Genomic DNA, 11,962 nt, shown 5'->3' with positions numbered 1-11,962 from the left:
CAGACTCTAGTTGAACTGAGCAACCCTTGTTGATAAGCTAATTTCATTTGAGAAAAAGTAGGTGCAAATGAATCTTGGAGTTGCTTATGTTTCTCATTCCTTAAAGAATACTGCGTAATCATAGGTGGATATAAATATTCACATTCTATTGTGACTGCACTAGCTTCCTTGTTGTTTGTGGTTTGAAGATCTTGTGACCGAAGCACACTGGCCAGAGAGGACACACTTCTCTCCTAATCCCAGTCCTCCAATAATTTTGGATTCTCTTGACGGAGGCCCTCAAAGACTGCTTGGTTCATATGGAGTCCACCTTCAAGAGAATATTTAATTATTGGAGGACATGGGTAAGGAGACAAGCATATATATTCTTTGCATCCCCGTGTGCTTCCGTAACAAGATCAGCAAACCACAAAGAATAAAGAAGTTAGAGGAGTCATAGTAAAACATGAATCTTTAGTTCCACCTGTGATTCTGGAATATTCTTTGAGGAATGAGAAATAGAAGCAACTCCAAGATTCATTTGCACCTACTTTTTCTCACATGAAATTAGCATATAAACAAGGGGTGCTCAGTTCATCCAGAGTCCATTTTCATGAGAATGAAAACTATTGGAGGGTGTGAATAAAGATACAATCATGTATCATCATACGCCGAGTGTGCTTTAGTCAACAGACCATTAAATCACAAATAACAAGGAAGATGCGGTCAAGTCTAAGTATGCAAAATGTTATTCAATACCAAAGCAAGATTTAACTTGGTTGTGATCAAGTGTAAGCTGATGGAGAAAGAATACACAACATACATAATTGAAGATATATATACCTAAAGCTTTTGGTTGCTGCTTCTTTTAGCAGATCAATAGCCTCTCGTAGGCCTTCTTATTGGGGTTTTCTGAATGAGCATTAACAAAATTCACCATAGAAGAAATTAAAGATAATGGAGTAGAAAGGCCCAAACCATCAAAAGAAGACTTCCTCAACCGACCTATGTTCTTTATATCCAACAACACCAATTGATCTAGAAGAGTGCTAAAAAATTAGAGGCTACTTCTAGAAGGTGTTGGTGTTACTTGTGAAACTTCTTCTTAATACCCTACGATTAGATTTGGATGAATGCATCACTTAATCCATGTTCACATTGGATAGGTAAATTGTTTTTTTCTATTCATCTTTGGGCTAAAGCATGCATTTTTTTCACAACATGATCTACAAAATTGTAATTAACCTGTGTGTTTTACAAAATGCTCTAATATGTATATTATGTGTTGTATATTGCTGTTCTGCAACATGCCCGAGTTTAAAATTTCTTACAAGAGAAAAAGGAAGAGATAAGTTTACTTGTGTATTTATTATTTGTCGCCTCAATTTATTAAAAAATAAAGAGTCTAATATCTATATCTTACCCATAGTCAAACTTCTTGAATTTACTAAATGATATTAATTTGTTACCTTGGCTACATGACATTTCATGTAAGGTATTGACTTCTCACAACAAGGACCACAACCATGGGCAGTTTGTATTATATCTAAAATCTTATGAAATGTCAAACTCAAGCACCTTTCAATTGGTGGTGACAAGGTGACATATGTGGTTTGTATGTATTTCAGCTTAAAAACACTTACCCTTTCTGTTGCCTTTTGCTGAGATATTTGTGGTAGCATATGTGTAATCAATGTATATGTTGTAGTCTTTTTACTGGAGTTTGTTGATTTTGTGATATGTGTAGTATGTTCAAGTTTCATACTTGAACTGTAATGTATTTGTGTTTCCTTCCGAAATTATGATCAACTATTTATGCCATGTGGACACATTTTATCATTCTTTCTAGCCCTGTGGATGTTTGTGAATTTCAGTCTCAATGTTAGTATTTAGATTCTGACTTGGGTGTATATATTATTAATTACATTGTCTTTCTAATTAGATTAGACAATTCAATCAAATTATTTTACTATTAGTTAGATACAAGATTTCACCTGATGACAACCTTATGGGTTCTATATATATATACATATACACACACTATAGATTTATTAAGACAAATACACTATTTGAAAAAAAAAAACTTGGTTTGGACAATTCCATATGAGCTTCTAACTCCGCTTCTATTAGCGGTCAGTATAAGTCAGGTGCCAATCCTGTGGTGTTAAATATTGATTTATTTTTCCATCACCTAGTCCTTTTTTGTTAGTAGTGTTTTGCTCATAAGTATGATGAATGTACTTGAAGTTGGATGAAACAGAATAAAACTTTCGAAATATGGTTTTAAACCTATATCGCAACAAACTGACTTAGTTGTGGCTTCTTTTTCCCTTTTATTGGTCTTTCTATTGTGATGATAAAGCCTTATTTCCCTCTAGTTACACTACTAGAAATATAATCTAATGGCACGGTTAAGTTACCGTAGCAATAGGCTTAGCTACCATTGTTGTAGCTCTAACGCCACGGTTTAGCCAACCGCTACAACAGAAGGTGTAGCAATAGATCTAGTGCGACGGTTGTGTCCGACGGTTACAATAATTGTAGCAGTAGATGGCCCTATTTCAATGGTTTTCGAATTAATTAATTGCCAACGGTTATAACTATATTGGTACGGTTATGAACCGTCACACTAAAGTTTTATGCCACATTTATTTCCAATCCATTGCTGACGGTTAACACCCCTATTGGTACGGTTATGTACCGTCGCGATAATTTTTTTTGCAATAGTTCTTTATAGGTTGTTGCTACGATTATCTTAACAACTATTTCATTCTATTGCAATAATTATTATATGGTAATGCATTAGTTTTAGTCTATTGCTACAATTATTACATTTTAATGCAACAATTCTTTATTTTCTGCAACAATTAATATCAAGCTATTGCAACGATTAATATTAGGCTATCCCAACATATCTATACTATGGGTTTCACATATATTATTAATTGAGTCATTGCAATACTTTTATAGCATAAAATACACAAAAAGATCATGGAAGAAGTTATATTTCATTACCTAAATTATAATCTAAGATCCATGGTGGCAATTGGGTACGTTGTAATGATATAAACAAAATACATAAACATTTTCAGCCATTCAAAAAGGGTGAAATGTACAGATGCACCACACAATCTTCGAAAATAACAGACTTCCAAAACATAAGTAGAGTTAAGATCAACTCAATTCAGCTCCGATGTCAAGTCTTTAGTACTTCTTTCATCTCCTTTGATATCATCACCTACATACAATTAATGAAAATACAAAATAATTTAGCAATTTTTTTGGAAAAGTTCAATGACTTCAGTGATATATTTTAAAGTTATCACTCAATACCTACAACATGCATAAAATTCAATAAGATTCAAATGACATTAAAAAAATAGCATAGTTACAAGTGATATTTGCATACCGCTTCTGGGAATTATAGTAGCTAGAGTGTCTATTCAAGTACAGAACATGGCTGGCTTTTCTTCACTGGTCTGCGCAACTACCATATAGTGTTTAATAGATCAGCCTGTTAAGTGATATGTACTTCCTCATGTCTTAGAATGCCTCCCTACAGTTTTGAGCTGGGAGATTTGGAAGACTAGACCTGCCTGTTTGATATGTACGAGATTTGAAGGCTCAAAGGTTTCTACTTACAGAGTTGCGAAACAGGTAAAAAGATTGATGATTCTAATTCTTAACAAAGACTTTCCATATTTTAATTTCAGAGGAAGTTGGAAAGAGTTGTGCAGCTAGATTGAAAGAGCAAAGCCAACTATTAACAGATTGAAGGAGCAAAGCCAGCAAGAGTTGTGCAACAGTTTCTAACATGTATTTATGCACTTTTATTTTCAGTTATTTTTATACCCTTCAGGGACATGTTATGTCAGATGTGAGTCTATCTTCGCGCTACATCCAAACTTATAGTCTATGTATACGACACTTTTTGTACAAGGATAAAATTTTCATCCTTATTAACCCCCATCATTAAAAACATAGTCAATACCTGCCATCCATATCTCCAATGTCATTGTCTTGCCTATAATGACTAGCATGTTAACCATGTACGCCACGGAAGAGAAGCAGTGATTGCAAGACATTCAAAACACAACGAAATGCTTGCAATCATCTTCAAATCAAAAGACTACTACGTTATGATGACGAAAGAATGTAAGTATACTATTGAGGGTTGGAATGTCACCTGCAAAAGCAATCAAAACAGTCCACAGACAAGAGAAACAATTAATCTTCATAAACAAGATAATTGTTACAACACTGAAGCTACTAGAAAATTTGATTCAGATTAGCCAGACACTAAAAGCAGGGGAAGAAGTAGAGTTAGGAAAAATGGGAGGAAACACAGAAGCCAAAACCAACCCTCTCAAAAATGGAAAAAAAAATATGATAACACATGTCATTCACAAGAGGTGTCTGCTAACATAGGCCATTCACAAAAAAATGGTAACACAGGCCAAAATCAACATAGAAGCACTTTTCTGGAACATAAGAGGTGTTAGATCATAGAAGGCCATTCACAGGCTGAAAAAACTAGTCCACATCAATAATTTTCAGTTTGTAGGCATTTTTGAACCCTTTGTTGGTCAACAAAAGATAGATGGTGACAGAATAGCACGGTACAATTTACAATATTTTATGAATAGCATCAGTGCATCACTAACACTTCAATAGCTAAACATTTCTACAGGCCCTATATGTTGAGAGAATGAACTTAAATGGACATAACAAATAGCAAATGGGAGATCTCCTAAAATAGTGGTATATAGAATGATGTTAGCTCATATTTAATAACTCATAGCTGACGAGGTTGATCTTAGAAAATACTCAGCTAACTAAATGGCCGACAAGGCCACAATCAGAATAAATATGTAATAACAAAATCGACAAGGCCGTACTCAATAGTACCTTATAACATAAATGTTATAGCAGTCCAACAAACATTAAAATGCTATAACGAGAAAACAGAATCGACAATAGAGAACTTTGCTGGGGGAGATACAATAATTTCAAAAAAAACCACTGGAAAGAGTTTTCAAGCTATATAAGTACGTGTAATATAATCTAAATATGAAATTGTCTCGAGATTCATTAGGCAATAATCAGGAGGGCTAGCTTACGAAACTCAAATCACCATCAATTTAGTTAACAAACTAGTCCACCAGGAAATCGGAAAATATACTTTAAGTGTAGCCAACAATATTAATGTTTTCTACGGTCAAGAGAAAGTAGAGTCACAACAGAGAAATGAATTAGAGATGCAAGAGAAAGATACAGTAGTAGTAGTAGAAGAAGAAATAGTCTAAACAGAGATTTAGCGACACTAACCTTGCTCAGCTGTTTGAGCAGAAATAACTTCTCTTGGTGAAGGAACGGACAATGTTGCTAGTATGTTAGGATCAATTAATCTTGCACGCTGAAGTTGTGCAACTACATCAGCAATAACTTCTTGTCGCATAGTTCTCCTTTGTTCTTCCATTTGTTTCTCCATTTTTTGCATCCTTTCTTGCATTTGTTGCACTGCATCATTTGTTGCATTTAAAGTTTGTTCAGAATTGTCAACTTTCTTTTTCAGAGTTGTCTTTGTAATCCCCACTCCATATAGCCTTAGACGTCCCGGATGTTCAGGACCTATGACAGCTGAAAATGTATCAACAGGCTGACCATTTGTGCTCATTTGCTTTTCAATTTCCTCCATTTCTGCCTAACAAAACGTATCCAACAAGCAATCTTGTAAATTAAAATTTAGAATAAATAATTTTTCTTAATAAAAAAATTATATTGACAATATTCGTACAATTTTACTAGTTGTGTTCTAATTCGATGCCTTGTACAAACGATCAAGTTTTCTTGTTCTTGTGATCACAAAGAGCTCCTTAGCAGATACAAATTCCTTTTCTTTTTCCTAGTCACATAAAAATAGATATCAGGAATTTCCTAAATAAAAGGTTAAGCCTAGATAATAAATAAGAGAACACACCAATTTACTGCGGATTAAAGTAAAACTCTTTTTGCCTGCTGTGTGTGGATTCATCAGCTTTTTCCAGTTCTTAGTATTTGTTCCAGACATTTTCTGCAAATAAATGAATCAATAATGTTAACCAAAGGCATATCGGTGCTACATAATGTACTAGACGAGGTGAATGTCTCAATATTTCTTTTTTAATAAATCCAACTAAAGAATATGCTTTGTAAGTACGAACGTTACTGTCATATGAAGCTAAAATTAGTTTGTAGATTTCAACGATTAAACTAAGTTTATCCAAAAGGGCACTTAGTTTAGTGAACCTTGATGTAAATTTCAGCGATCAAACTTAACTAATAAAATAAGTTCTTAAGATTTTTTATTTTTGAGTAAAGAGTTGAACACGTGACTTTTTATCCTGTTACATTTGTATCTTATCAACTACTAAATGAAATTATTGAGTTTGACATGTTGAGGATAATAAAACTTTATGAAACAGATAAGAGAATAGCATAAGAGTTCAATTAACCTTCTCAAAAAAAAAAATAGCAGAAGAGAAAGTTGATTCCCCTTCAGGAAAGAAATTAGGATGATTCACTTTCTTGGAAGCCTTGCACCCTCAATGAAAATGCAGTTGCATGTTATATTGGTTTGATTATCCTTTCATTGTCTTCATACACTGATTATTTGTTTCTTACTTACTAGCATATCTTTTAGTCAAAGGAAATGTGATAAAAATAGATAATAACAGTTATAGCCACCCTTTGGTCAATCATTTATCTTCTTCAAGTCAAAACACAATAGTCACCAACTATCTTCTTACTGATGAAGATACTATTACCTTTTTCATACACAGTATCAAATCATAATTTAATAATGAAAAGGAAGACATCCTATTCAAATTTGACAATTGTGAGCTATAGATAGGATCATAGGAATAAGATAAGAGATGAAAACATGACTGATAACCACTCTTTTTATTGAAGTGTTTGCTATTCCCTATAAGAAAGGGCAGAAAAATAACAACTAATTAATCCAATCATAGTCAAAAAATTTATCCTGTTACATTTGTGACTACCACACTGGAAGAAGTAACAAGCTGCAACAATATTGTAATAGAGAAGAGAATAGCAGAAGAAAGTTAAAGAAAAATAAAGTTTCAGCAACAACTATATCACAAAAGAGATCAGGAGAAGAATAAGTTGGATGTTTGAGATTCTGAACTACATTTTACCTTGAATTTCTCAGACTTCCAATATTTAAGGAGCTCTCTATACTGACATTCTACAATATGACCAGGATTTTTTGCCATTCGAATTTCATCATTGTCATATGGATCGTAATAATTTATCTTTAAGTCACGTCTATGCCTTCTCCAAGCTTCTTGAATTGTTACCAAAGCCCAATCTTTTGCAGCTTCAGGAATAATGTATTTCTCCTACAATTTGGTGTCATTTAGTTCGCCAATTGAAGTAAAATAATTTTACAAGAAATTAAAAAACTGGAAACTCCAAACCTTAGTATAATCCCATAAATCCTTTTTAGTATCCATGCTCCTCCAGTCAAATATATCAAATGGGCAAAGAGTAGCATTTCTTGCCAATGTACCTAGGAAGCTACTTAACTCTACCACAACGTCTTCAGTAGGACCAACCAGTTGATTTAGCCTATTCAATAAAATCATTTTACACTCTTTTCGTGCATGCACAATATGCATTTGCGTTTGACCTCTTTTGTTTTTATTGGAAACACCTTCAGCTGTAAGAAAATATAAGAAATTGGAATTCATAGATGAATTTAGTAGATTTCTAAGTTTATATGTTACCTTGTTCTTCAGGTTGTTCACCAGTTGGAGGAGTGACAGAGTTCATTTTCACTTGATCCTCTATAGGTTGCTTCTCAAGAGGCTGCTCCTCTACAGATTGTCCATTAGCTTCAGATTGTGGTGCTACTGGTTGTTGGTCAATCAATTTAAGCAGTTGTCCTTTCTCTAACTCTATAGCTTGAACAATTTCATTTGTTGTCAATAACCGTCGTTTTTTATTTGATAAGAATGATAATGATCCAGGTTTAGCATATGTCTTATTTTTTGCTCTTTTGTTTCTTTTTGAAGACTCTTGTTGACTCATGACTATCAAAATCTGTGTAAAAATAAGATAGAAGAAGCCTCTTAGTGCAGAATTTTCAAATGCGAAGAACAAAAATAATGAAAGTGAGAAGAACAAACAACAATAGGATCAGTAGCTGAAGCATATTATCAAGGATAATTCTCCGCTTGTTTCTTGTTTGAAAAAAATTGTTGGTCAAGAGATCACTTTTCAACCATTCAACAAGGAAAATTCTAGCTCGGGGAAGATGAATAACAAGCAATGGATTCAAGCTGAAGTTGATTAACTAATTTATATCTTAACTAGTTTGAAATCTAACTTTCGAGAGCTTGCTACTCAATGGGATTTTAGAGATATGGCAGAAGATGCAAATAGAAGTATAACAAAGTAATAAACAAAGAATCTTAATTACTAATATATCTATAGTCCGTACCAACATTAGCAAGAAAATATTCCAGAACAAACAGAAATCAAACAACTAGCAGTAGCAAATAGGTAGAAATCCAAATAGAGTCCAATCGACATTCATACTTTATATGATGCAACTCATAAAGGTATTTATTACTCACTACAAAAAAGTTAAGAAAATAATGTATTTGAACAAGTTCGGAAGATCCTTTGTCAATCTTCAGCCTCCATCCAATTCCAATCGGTATCATCAAAGTCATCCTCCTCTTCTGATGTTTCCATAGTTACATCTTCTGAATGTTGTGCAAGGGAAGGCAGATCAATGATATCAACAGGGAGATCCTCTCTCGACCATCTAACATCTACATCGAGCACTCTTTCTGATGAACCAATGTCATCGTTAGTCTCTCTCCAAAATGTTTGTTCAATATTAGGACAATTCTCTTCCTCCAAATCATACAAATCCAATGGGACTTTATTTCTTGAATAATATACATTTTTCTATATTGGGTCTTCCACATAAAAAACTTGATGCACTTGAGATGCAAGTACAAAAGGATCATTTGTGCTGCATTTTTTATTGAAGTTTACCCGAGTCAATCCATATTCATCAACTTCATTATGAAACCAATCATATCTAAAAAGTACAACACTAAAACAACCCCAATAATCAATCTCAATGATATCCTGAATAATTCCATAATAGATAACCATTCCATCGATAGGATTTTGGTCCCTAGTACTAGCAAAACTATCTGTTGTTGCTGACAAAGTCACTCCACTATTTTGAGTCTTGCAAGGGTCATCCCGTGTCTTTGTATGAAATCTATATCCATTAATAAAATATCCCGTATTTCTTTTAGCCACAAAATTAGGCCCTTTAGCTAGTCATCTTAAGTGATTGGACACTTCAATATTTTCAACTTTATCCCTAAACCAATCACTGAAATCTCTACTATGGATCTGTGCTTTTACCCATGAATTTCCTCTGGTACGATTATCAATTAAATTCCTATGTTCCCTGCAAGCATGATATGCAATTTAAACAATGTATATTTATTAATGGAATTTAAAACACATTATCCTAACATATAAATGATTTTTAAAAACAAAAGACTATTTTATCTTACTTTATGAATGTATCTACTTTTTCATCTCTAGTATTGAACAAAGAATATCGATGAGCTTCAAACCACTCATGATGCTCCATGTTAAAAGTCTTGCCTTTCCTTTTATTCATACTTCCGATGGGATGACCTGTCTTAGGAAATAAAGGTGAAGCATCTCCTTCCTCTATTTGATTGTCCTCATCATCCTCGGTTTGATACCTACTAAATGTTGTCTTCACCATATCAGGTAGGTATCTCGAAATAAAGGTCAAACACTCTATAACTGAAAAACCCTCTACTATTGCCCCTTCTGGATTTTATCGATTACGAACAAGCCCCTTGAAGTCACACATAGTTCTTTCAGTAGAATACATCCAACGCAAATGAGTCGGGCCTCCAAGCTTAATTTCAACCACTAAATGAATAGGCAAATGTGTCATTATATTAAAAAAGGATGGAGGAAAAATCTTTTCAAGCTCACATTCTATATCTATGATTTCAGCCTTCATCTTCTCAAGATCACTTTTTCTTATAACCTTACTACATATGGCTCTAAAATAATTTCCCAACCTAATCAAGACCAAAGACACATTCTTGGGCAACACTTTTCTGACAGCAACCTGGGGCAAGTAATGTAATATGAAATGAGCATCATGGCTTTTGTATCCTGATACTTTCATATCTTCAATTTGCACACGACTTGATATATTCGAGGCAAATCCTTTTGGTAATTTATCATCTTTTAAAACAGTGCAAAATAACTTTTTCTCCTCTGGTTTCATAAAGAAACAAGCTTTAGCTAAATGAATATTTCCAGTATCATAATCTTTTACTGGTTGAAGCTCTTTGCGTATCCCCATCTCATGTAAGTCATAGCGAAAATTTATATGATCTTTGGACTTTCCAAGTATATCCAATCAAGTCCCAAACAAAGTGTCACAAATATTCTTCTCTATGTGCATCACATCAAGATTGTGCCTCAATTTGTTGGTTGCCCAATATGGCAACTCAAAAAATATGGATTTTTTTTCCCATGGACCATCATTCTTTCCTTTTCTTTTCTTTTGGCTCCGTCCAAAAATATTATTGAATTCACGAAGTTCTTCAAGAACTTGTACGCCTGATAAGGGAGTAGGTGCAACTTTATGCTCTTCTTTACCATTAAAGGATTTTTTATCTCTTCTATATGGATGATCATGAGGTAAAAATGCTCGATGACCCAAATAACACATCTTACGACTATGTTTGATATATTGGGAACAAGTATTATGATTACAAGTGGGGCATGCCAATTTCCCCTTGGTACCCCATCCGGAAAGCATTGCCAATGCTGGGAAATCACTAATTGTCCACAATAAAGCTGCACGCATCATAAATGTTTGATTAGTTACAACATCATATGTTTCCACTCCCATTTCCTATAGTTCCTTCAACTCTGCAATCAGTGGTTGTAAGTATACATCTATATCATTTCCAGGCGACGATGGACCTGGAATAATCATTGACAACATTATATACTCCGACTTCATGCAAATCCATGGTGACAAATTATAATTCATCAACATAACTGGCCATGTGCTATGGGAAATGCTCATAATTCGGAAGGGATTAAAACCATCGCTTGAAATACCCAATGTGACATTACGAGCATCACTAGCAAAGTCAGGGTGCAAGGAATCAAAATCCTTCCAAGCTTCACCATCAGCAGGATATCTTAAATTTCCATCTTTGGGTCGTTCAGTATCATGCCATCTCATAGCTACAGATGTTTCAGAACACATGAATATCCTTTGAAGCCTAAGATTTAAAGGAAAGTAATTTAAAACATTTGCTGGAATTTTAGTGACCTTATTAGTCAAGTCATCACGAACATTCTTCCATCTAGAAGATCCACACACTGAGTACTTGTCTAACTTTGCAGTGTCATTCCAGAATAACATGCAATCGTTAGTACCTGCATGAATTTTTCATAATGAAGACCTAAATCTTTTATCACCTTCGTTGCCTTGTAGAAAGACTCGGGTATCTGAGCGAAGGGAAATCCCTCTTTTATCAAGTCTAACAAATCTGAAAAGGCTACATTACTCAACTTGTGAATGCATTTAAACAAGTATAACCGAATGGTGAAATTCAACTTAGAAAAGTTCTTACACCCCGGATACAACTCTTGTTTCCCTTCTTCCACTAATTTAAAGAATCTTTTTGCATCTTCAGATAGTCCCTCTCTTACTCCTTCATGCCTCAGGTCATCTGCTACATTTCTAAAAGTATCTTGAAGTAGTTTATCAATACCGTCTTGTCTGCCGAAAGTTTCATCATCATCGATTGGATGTGGCGTATCTCTTGAGGAAAACCCTTCTCCATGGAAAACCCATTTGGTGTATCCATGAACA

General features: G+C 34.1%; 1 pseudogene; it reads right to left on the bottom strand.

Annotated features, from left to right (window-relative positions):
• Window positions 1-3,158: 3,158 nt before the first annotated feature.
• Window positions 3,159-8,073, bottom strand: LOC125824270 (uncharacterized; annotated as a pseudogene).
• Window positions 8,074-11,962: the final 3,889 nt, after the last annotated feature.

The sequence above is a fragment of the Solanum verrucosum genome, unplaced genomic scaffold, assembly GCF_900185275.1.
Source record: "Solanum verrucosum unplaced genomic scaffold, falcon-dt-bn FXZP01000087.1, whole genome shotgun sequence".
Taxonomy (NCBI): Eukaryota; Viridiplantae; Streptophyta; class Magnoliopsida; order Solanales; family Solanaceae; genus Solanum; species Solanum verrucosum.
The sequence above is the reverse complement of the archived record's forward strand: the minus strand, read 5'-3'. Positions and strand labels throughout refer to the sequence as shown.